Source organism: Mustelus asterias, chromosome 1 (genome assembly GCF_964213995.1).
Source record: "Mustelus asterias chromosome 1, sMusAst1.hap1.1, whole genome shotgun sequence".
NCBI classification, from domain to species: Eukaryota; Metazoa; Chordata; class Chondrichthyes; order Carcharhiniformes; family Triakidae; genus Mustelus; species Mustelus asterias.
This window is the reverse complement of record NC_135801.1, coordinates 107,119,195-107,129,574: the sequence shown is the minus strand read 5'-3', so window position 1 is coordinate 107,129,574 and position 10,380 is coordinate 107,119,195. Positions and strand designations below refer to the sequence as shown.

General features: G+C 43.0%; 1 protein-coding gene across 6 annotated transcripts in view; it reads left to right on the top strand.

Moving 5' to 3' along the window:
* The first annotated feature begins 546 nt into the window (after positions 1 to 546).
* Positions 547 to 10,380, top strand: part of LOC144495888 (amyloid beta precursor protein binding family B member 2-like) — a 330,576-nt gene continuing 320,742 nt past the window's right edge. For 2 of the 6 annotated variants that reach the window (XM_078216713.1, XM_078216657.1), the window contains exon 1: positions 736 to 974. The gene's annotated coding sequence lies outside the window, so the exon portion shown is untranslated. Of the gene's footprint in view, positions 975 to 10,380 lie in introns of all 6 variants that reach the window. The other 4 variants (XM_078216677.1, XM_078216647.1, XM_078216666.1 and 1 more) reach the window with 3 other exon arrangements.

The following is a 10,380-nucleotide window of genomic DNA, read 5'->3' as shown; positions in this document are numbered from 1 at the left end:
TATTTAGTCCCTTCTGTCTGGTTTAATCTTGCTGATTTAGCTTCTTCATGCCAATACTTTACTTTTCAAAAAAGCTATTCAGGAGTCTACTTCCCTGGTATTTCTGGTAGGGAATTGCATATTCTAACAATCCTCTTTGTAATAAAAGGAAAACTCCCCTAATTTCCCCATACTTTCAAGCAAACGTTAGTTTTAATTTTGTAATCCTGATACAAAAATACTTTCATATTTACTGTTGAAACTTTTTCTGTACAATGAAGGTGAGATAATGGTCTTTAAAAAGAGGCTACAGTTAGCATGACGTTGTGTGTTTTTTAGATTAAATGATTTCTATTTGGAAGAAAGCTGCCCAAACTTCAGTGATGAGCCGCTGGTACAGGACCCAGATGCCACTGATACCTCCACGTGTCTTCAGCTGCCCAGCTCCAAACACAGTCTCAGTTTCTGTCGCCGCTATTCCCTGCGGAATTCTTTCCCACCGTTTACGCAATCCCGGGGAAAAGGATCACTTCCGCCGGATTGCGCATTGCTTTGGAGGAAGGGGGGGGGGGGGGGGGGGAGAGGTGTTGAGTGGAGGTGGGGGAAAGGATCGGAGGCGGGGAATCTCTTCCGGGATTGCGGTGATTTGTTTTGGGAGGGAGGGAGGCAGAGCGCGGCTGGCGCCTGGAATGTGAGGAATTCTGTGCTGGGATTGGGAGCGGGTGGGAGGGCCGGCCGCTGGTGCAGGAGGTGCCGAGCGGGGCGGGGCTGCTCACACACACACAGAGACTGACACTGGGTATTGCTGCTGGGGTCCCGGGCATCGCCCCCACCGCCACACGGGCAACGGCATCAGCGGAGGACAACCGGGCAAAGGGATTGCGGCAAGAAAGCTAGAGGCGGACCCAGAGACTTGAGTGACTGCGGCTGCTGGTGGGCAGACTGCTTTCTCGGGCTGACAGCGAGGACCCGCGGAGAGAGAGCGAGGAAACTGTGTGAGTGCAAAATAACCGCGACGGCGTTACAAATAACCAGAGGTGCCGGAGGGAATGAAGGATGTGGACATGCAAGCGGGTAACGCAGCAACCTCCCCACCCGAGCAAAATGTTAGTTTACAAAAGGGCTAGAATGTAGCTGTGGGTTAAAACGTTAGTATTGCAGTGGGAAGGTGTTGAATAACACCCAGTGGTACTGCGCCACTTTATACTGCATTGATAGCCATCATACAGATAGCAAAACAGCGACTGCCAGGTTCCGCACAGCGGACTGGATTGGAGAGAAACTGCAGAAGACTGTTAGATGCAATGAGCTGAAGTGTGTGTCAGGGCAGCAGAGACACAGAAAGGGAGAGAGTTGGCGATGTTGTGGTTCGATACCATTGACAGTCCCAGCGCTTTCCTTAAACCATTCAGTGCGACTGCAGCCTCGCACAGTGCGCTGTAATATTAAAGCTGGGACCATCAGGAGGAAGGCTGTAAACTACAGGGAAAGGCGAGGTAGTCTGGTGCTCACCTTGGTTTTGGGCAGATTGTCAAGAGGTTTTTTTTTGTGCTGTGACTGGAGCAGGATGAATACATAAATCCGCTTTAACAGTGTTTACAGAAATGTGCAGAACCCACTGGGCTGAATGTTTACATAGTGGAGCACGGAGCCAGCAGACAGCCTGTGTGGGTCGTCCTTGCTCCCGTCTCGTTTGTCTCTGCTCGTAATTCCTGCCCGTGCTCCATCTGCTGCAACCTGATGATTTGTCCCTGCACCTTTCTGCTGGATCTCCCTGCGGGGTGGATGGTTTTATGTTGCCGTCCAAATAACGGATCCATCTGCCTTGGGGTCTGTAACTCGTCATTTGACCCCCTTCCTCCCCTCCTGCTGAGAAATAAGGTGGGGATCGGCGCTATTCCATTTCAGGTCACTCGGTTATCGTGTGGAGGACCTGGTCTGGTCTGTTTTATTGGGACCGATCGGGTTAGTCTTCAATTTCTCCAGTTACAAAGCTGCGTTGTACCTCACCTTCTATCAAAGCCGGGTAATAACGGTAACCGGCGCCTTTATAGCTTTATTGTTCGGGTAAATAAGCGATTCATTTGAAATGTCGGTGTTACTAGTTAAGGAAATAAGCCAGAGTTGCCTTTTTATTCCTCGTTAGCACGCCTTTTTGATATAGGTTTCAACATGCTGTGGATTGATTATATTTAGAGCAGCGCTGATGGACAATGTAATAGTTTGTGTATGTTTTTTTGTGTGGCCAGTGCTCTATCTAGTTCGAGTTCATTTCGACTTGGGTTGACGTGAAAGCTGAACAGATTTCATGTTGTTCCTTGATACTTAAGTGCGTTACTTCAATTACGATTAAGGTCCCCTTCTACAGCACTCTGATTCTCCATCGTGCGTTCAGACTCCAGATGTCACTAATCTACATGAAATTACATCGCAGGCTTTACTTTGGTAAAATGTAACTCGAATAGCCCTTTCTTGAAGGCTTTTGCAATAATAAACCAAATAACTCCGTCATTTGCCAAGATTTACTTTTTCGTGCCTGTTTAACATTGTAAAATGAATTAGTTTGTTCTGTGATCGGTATAAATTTTACTTTCTCGTACAGTTCGTGAAAAGTTAGCTTTTAGCACATCAAATTTGTAAATAACTGCTAAAAATTAACAGTAAGTGCATTTGTAAATGTGGTGCGAACAAAACGTTTTACCAGTAACCTAGAATCCTATACAGAGATTTCCTTTGAAGTAATTTTGAGATTGGAAGTGGCAATTACATACTGCAGCAAACCCTGGTGAAATATGAAATTACAGTAATCGCTTGGAAATTGGCAATAGAAGGATGTCATGGTAAACAGAAACAATGTGACCTGCTTTTGCAGTGTATTATACGGCTGCCTTATGAGCACATGAAATGTTAACCAGATCACAAGTCACTTCCACCTGTAAAGCAGAAAACTGTAGATGCTGGAGACCTGAAATAAGCTGTTGGAGACTATTTCTCTCCACAGATGCTGCCAGACCTGCTGGATATTTACGACATTTTCTGTTTTCATTTCCTTTCTATCTGCATTCTTCTCTTGAGTCATTCATAAAATTATTGTCATTATTTTTCAATCTATATTTGTTTTGCATCTTTATGTGCAAAAGTTAATGCATTACTGAAAACCTAGTTTTATAATGGACCTTTAGGAGCCTATATTTAACTACTCTTGTTCTCTTCTCTCCCCCCTCAATTCAACTGTTCCTGTTCTCCCGCAGCACCCACCCCCCCCCCCCCGCCCAAAATAAATCATTGGCTTTGTATTGTTTGTGACTTCAGCGCAAAACTGGATGAAACCTCCTATTTTGTAAATTGAGGAAACGTGTTCAGGGGGAGGAGTGAGATAGAATTACTTTACTTCAATTTCCTTCAGGTTTTTTTGTTGACTAGTGTGTTTTTTGCAAAATGAGCTGCTTTACTTGGGAGGCTTCAGATCATGTACATCTAACTGATCTGCATGTTATTCAGTAATCCAGCATGGTTTACTGATGGATTGCTGGTTTGGATTAACCAACTGAGTCTGCACACCTTCTGATCTGGGACTCTTCTGTTTGGGCGTGGAGTTGTCAACCATTTCAGTTACTAGAATGTCTTTTGCTTTTTTTGAGCATTTGTAAAGAGATATTAATGCTAAGTATTCTAAATTATAATCCAACTGTGTAAGAGTGAAATGTTTGATGAGTTAGGGATGCCAGTGTTTGACCCAACGTTGGTTAGCTAGGTAAATTTCCGTACTGAGTTTAGATGTCCAAAATTATTACACAATCTCCAAGATTGTGAAAAGACTTTCATACAACATACAGGTACCGAGTTTCTTTTCTTCAGGTTGATTGAATTTGGAAGCTGGATAAGAAATTTATTCAAAAATGCAGCTTCATGTACAACACCAGCTTATTTTTAGAGCACTTTTAACTTAATCATCCCAAGACATTATAAGGTTAAACTAGACATCGAGCCATGTAAGGTGATATTAGGGTCGGCAGTCAAAAGCTTGTTTGAAGAGTTAGATTTTAAGTAGTGTCTTAAAGGAAGAAGGAGAGGCAGGAGGTTTGAGAGGTTTATGGAGGGAATTCCAGGTCTCGGGGACTAGGCAACTGAAAGTACAGTTGCTAGTGGTGGGGCTATTAAAATTGGGGATGTTCAAGAGATGGGGATTAAATGAGAGAAGATATCTCTTGAGGGTCATGGGGCTGGAGGAGATTATAGAGTTAGGAAGGGGTGAGGCCATGGAGGGATTTAAAAACTTGGTTGAGAATTTTAAAATCAAGACATTGCTCAATGGGAGCCAGTGCAGGTCGGCAAGTATAGGGGTGATACTCGAATGGGATTTAAAGACAAAGGTTAGCAGAGATTTGGATGACTTTAGCTTTGTGGAGGGTTAGATTTTGAAGAGCAGTTGGGAGTGCATATAAATACTTGAGTCTAGAGGTGACAAAGGCATGAATGAGGGTTTCAGCAGCAAATGAGCTGAGACAGACAAAATTGAGTGATGTTATGGAGATTGGAAAAGGCAGTTTTAGCGATGGCACAAATGTGTGGTTGGGACCTCATTTCGGGGTCAAATATGACATCTGTTTATCTTCAGACTATTGCTAATTAAAGGGATGAAGTTGGTAGCAAGGGAACAGAATTTGGAGCAGGAACTGAAGACAATCTCTTTCCAGTAGTTAATTAGAGGAAGTTTCAGCCCGTATTGGATGTCAAATAAGTAGTCTGGTAATTTGGCAGTGGTGGAGGAGTTGAGGAAGATGGTGCTGAGGTAGAGCTGAGTGCCACAGCATATGTTTCGGATGATGCTATTGAGGGGCAGTATGTAGATAACAATTAAGAGGGGGCTGAACATCGATCCTTGGGGGGGCACCAAAGCCATGGTTTCTAACTTCCTCTAAGCTTGTAGCTAGGTCTTCAACTTGGTTTTCTGCTCTGTTGTTTCACTTGTGCACTCTTCAGTTTGTTTTGCTTAATGTTTCACTTTAGGATCAACATTCAGTTCAACTTGAATTCCACTGAAAATGAAATGAATGGAGCCACAGTTTATTTATGATTAAGGCAGATCCATGTTTATTCTCCAGGGCAAGTAGGGATGGGCAATGAATTGCTGACCTAGCCAGCATTGCTCACATTCCCTGAATGAATAAAACAACATTGACCTATTTTTGTTTGATGTAAACAGCCAAAATCATGGAAAAAATATTTCGGGAGTTCATCTGTCAGTTTGCTATGCTTGATCCGCCTCTTGGATTCGTGTAGCAAATATTGTTATCTTTGATTCCTTCAGGTGTATCTTGTATTTATGTGGCTTCTTATCAACTCCCATCACCACACCCAAAAAGTGAATTCCTATCCTAAAAAGGATATCTCACATTCTTAGTCATTGACACAGTGCAGACATTATTCTGCAGGCATATCTTGCAATTTTAGATGAGAATGATTTGTGAGTATATTGAAGTGTAAAAAAAGGATAATGAAATCTGAGAATGCAGTTGGTAAAGGTCTGTACTTCATTATGGCAGGATGACCTCCCTGTCGGTTGCCTTTAGCAGTGGTGATTGAAAGCTGAGAAGATAGAAAGTGCCTAAAGGATTTGCCTTTGCATGCTTTAAATCACATTGGCATGCAGGGTTTCAGGCAAAGGAGTTAACTATTGTAAGTTCCAGAGGTATTGACAGTATTTATGGCTGTGAAATGCAATTAGTGTGAAATCTTCAATGCTTGAGCATCTTTACACCAAATGCTGGCATTCAGCTCAGAATATTAATTATTTTTCTTGTTGATTAAAAACATTTATCCCATCCTGTTAAGTAACATTTCCTATTCTATTTCATCAGAATGTCATCATAGGCAAAATAAAACCTTAGGAACAACTGAAAGTGACCTTGTTTATGCCTTTGTTAGCTTTAAACATGAGTGTTTCACTCCTGGCCAGTCACCCACCTTCCATCATCCTTAAACATGAGATTATCCACAACTCTGCTGCCCGTATCCTGACACCCACCACCTTCACCTATTAACCCTGTGCTCACAGGTCTCTATTGGCTGTTGGTTAAGTGACAACTTGATTTCAAAATTCTTATCCCTGTTAAATCCTCATCCTTCTCTATCCCTGTAATCTCCACAAATTCAGCAAACAACCAAGATACCTGCGCTTCCCTGATTCTGTGCAACTTTTGTGCAATTCTGATTTTTTAAGTGCTTCATTATTTGTGGCTGTACCTTCATCTGCCATGGCTACAAGTACAGCAATTTTCTCCTGGAGCCTCTCCAGCTCTCTTTCCTTCTTTAGGACTCTCCTTAAAGCCCAAAATTTTGGTTATCTGTTTGCTCCTGTAATGCGCCGTGGTCTACTTTACTACATTAAAGGCTTTACATAAATACAAGACAGGTCCCTACAGAACACATAAACACGCTGCAAAACCAGAACCTTCATCCATCCCTCCAACAGTGTCTTCATACATAATATTTGCAATTGGACCTGTAAATCAAGATTTGGTTTAACGTCACAACCGAGACGACGCCAACCTAGATAGTGAGAAACTACTCTCCTTGCTGAACACCCATTCTTCAAAATGACAGCAAAATCCATTAGGAAGTTCTTGTCGATTATTGAACATATACACTCCGCTACAAAGTTACAGTTTGACTATTATTCAAACTCCATTTTCTCTGGTGGGAAGATGATTCCTGTTGAATCATAGATATAAAGAAGTGGTAAACCTCTCGGGTAAAAATAGAAGTCTGGGGTATTTAAGAATTATTTGCCTTGATTTTGTCTATAATAAGGCTGTGTTTCTACCCCTTTCTCAGCTGATCTACTGAAAATCTAATTCCTGCTGTTAAAATTGTCACACTAGTCACTTCCCATGTTTTTCCTGGAAGGCTACCCATTCTTAACCCTCTCTAAATCAGTTGATCTAAAACTCTGTTCACGTATCTTGTTCCACGCCAAGGCCTGCTCACTCAAGAGCCGCATCCTCGCTGTTTCACACTGACTTCCAACCCTTCAGTGCCTTCGACTTCAAAATTATCATTCTTGTATTTAGATTCTTTCATGGCCTCACCCCACCTCATTGTTGTCATCACTTTTAGCTCTGAAAACCCATCCCCATCCCTCCATACTCTTCACTGCTCGGACTCTGGTCTCCTATCCCCTTTCCTTTCCCCAACAATTCCTTCAGCCTGAATCCATATTCTGAAATTTGCCCTCTCTATCCTGCCATTCTCCACTTTTGTTTTCTCCCTTGAGACTTACTTTAAAACATACCTTTCATCAAGTGAGGCTCCCCACCAGCAGAAAAATGGAGAGATCTGGCTCAAAGATACTTAAACTTTGAAATGCCACCTTTGTGTACCTTGAGTTCTGTCTTGTATTGATTGTGTTAATTAATACAAGTGCCAGTGTAACTTAGTTTTCCCCTAGCCTCTTGTCCCAGCTCTAGGTGCGAATGGCACACACTTGTCTTGCTTAATGTTACTGGCTTCACTGCTTTTAACTGCAATGCAGCATTCAACAACAACTTGCATTTATATTGTGCCTTTACTTGGGGAAACGTCCCAAGGTGCTTCATTAGAGTTCTGTAAGACAAAATTTGATACAGAGCAATTTCAGCAAATTTTGGGACAGGTGACCAAAAGCTTGGTCAAAGAGGTAAGTTTTCAGGAGTGTCTAAAATGAGGATCGAGAGGTGAAGCTGTTTAGGGAGGGAATTTCCAGGCTTGCACCTCCATAGCTGTAATGGTGCGATGAAAATCAGCGATGCATAAGGATCCAGAATTGAAGAAATACAGAGATTTTGGAGAGTTTAAGTCTGGAGGAAGCTACAAGCTGGGATGAGGCCATGGAGAAATTTCAAAACAAGGGTCAGAATTTAAATATTGGGGCATGGCTGGAGCGGGAGCAAGTATTTGCCATTGAGCACGGGGGTCGAGTGAATGGAACTTGATGCGAGTTAGGAAATAGCAGAGTTTTGGATGACGTCAAGATTAAAGCAAGATGGGGTGCCAGCCAGGAGACATTTGAATAGTCCAATCTCAAAGTAATAAAGGGGTGAGCAAGGGCCTCAGCAGCAGATGTAATGAGGCAGGGATGGAGCTGGGTGATGTTATTGATTTGGTTGTGGGTGGTTTTGGTGATGGAAAGGATATGGGTTCATAAACTAAGCTCAGGACATTAAGGTTGAGTAGTCTGATTTTGGATAGTGGCTGAGAGAGTGATCATGGTCCTGGTTACGATACGGTCTGTGTGGTGGGGCCCAAAGACTGGGCTACATTTTTAAATGGCTGTGAAAGTGGGCCCAGGGACAGAGGGCTCACAGGTTCCTCCTACCGGCTATTTGCCAGTCTCCTCCTATGGTTTTGGCTCTGGATTATTTTCAATCCGGGAGGATTGGAGGGGGCCTGTTCGTAAGCTGCGAATGTCCTATTGGGTCCATTAAGACCTATCTCCATACGCTAACTGGAATTTTTCGATTGACCTGTAAGCTCTCCACAGAGGCTGAAACTCAAGTCCAGGGATGGAGGCAGCCTCTCGACTACAAACAGCGGTGAAGAGGTTCTAGCAGGTGAACCCTCCTCCCTGCTACCGCATAGCTGTCGACTCATTTCAGATGGGCCACAGCAGCAGCCAACAGCTGTCCAGTGGAATGGTTGAACTCCGCAACGATGGCTTGCCAGCTTTAGCAGTTTTTAAAAGAAAAAATATATAATCACTTTCGAGGGCATCTTGATCTTGAAGCGTCCTCTCTCTCCCTCTTTCTTTCCTGAATCAGTAGCTCCCACTTCTGACATTGGGCTGTCGCTCTGAGTGCTAGTCGGTCTCCCTTTGGCCCTCCAGCCTTGGGAGTTGGATGGGGACTTTGGCTGCCTCCTCAGAAATCGCCTTCTGAATCCTGACAATGACGTGTGTGAATTCCTGATGCACATTTCCTTCCGATGGCAGTGTTAGGACCCACAAATGAAAATTCTGCCCAATCACTTTGGTTTTCACAAAATATAAAATTGGAGGAAAGTTTGACTATCTTTGTGACAAATTGGAGACAGTGGAGAGGTGGTGGAAATGTAGTGTTGCTGACATCATATGTATTGAACCTAACATGTTTTTGGATGAGGTTCACAATGCCATGTTATCAGCAATGGTGTTACAGAGTGGCATTAAGGCACAGAAAATATATATTAGATTTGATTTTCGGTTTGCTGGGAGAGTGAGGATGGCACACAGTGAAGTAAATTAAAGTAGAAAACCCAGTTGAACTACTGGTTCACCAGTAAGCAAAGATGGTCTTATAATGGAAATGGGTTTAATGGCAGAATGCACGTTGTAATTGCTCATCTCTGTTCACCCACTGTAGAGGTATCATTAACTGCAAAATAATTGGAACTGTCTCTACAGATTTGCATTGATGAACTGTATTGTGCTTTCAGACATTAGCCATAGCTGCACTGAATAGCTGGTGTAATGGATTGATTCTACAGAACAAATTGCATTCTGAAAAATGATCTCTAACTGCATCATTTACATGCTTAATTCAAATAATTTGATGATTCAATGTTTTTCTCAAAACACAGCTAATTATCAGTCGATCCTGTAATTTTCTGCTGCCTCACAGTGCCAGGGTCCCAGGTTCGATTCTGGCCTTGGGTAACTGTCTGCGTGGAGTTTGCACATTCTCCCTGTGTTTGCGTGGGTTTCCTCCAGGTGCCCCAGTTTCCTCTCACGATCTAAAGATGTGCCGGTTAGGTGTATTATCCATGCTAAATTGCCCCTTGGATGTGTAGGTTAGGTAGGTTAACCATGGTAAATGTGTGGAGTTACGGGGACGGGAGAAGCCGGGGATAGGGGCTTGGGTAAAATTCTCTTTTGGAGAGCCGATGCAGACTTCATGGATCAAATGGCCTCCTTTGTGCTGTTGTGATTCTACGATTAAGGTTATTCTATTATTATTATAATACAGATGTACACCAATGACTGTTTACATGTTGCACAAGCAACAGAGAAAGTAAATAACGTGTTCATCTGTGATTGATGGTTGTACTTGAGAGGGAAATGTTGATCAGCGTGCAAGGAAAACTCCCTGCTTGTCTTTGAATATGCTGGAAATGAACTGAAATTGGATTGGATAATTTCATATTACAGTAGTTCTTGACTGGCCAGATATGTTAAAAAGTCGCTTAATTTACTAGAATCACCACTGGCGTCCTTCTATCTGCGTGAGATGATGGCTATACAGCAAGTAAATCATTGGGGATGGGGTAGCTTCACATGGTCCATTTTTGCTGATGGCTGAAGAGACCAATCTGTGATAGGCCGGTTCTGCTGCAAGTGTCACACCAGGTGGTGTTTTGTGTTGTTTTGGTATTGGCTTCTGTTGCCAA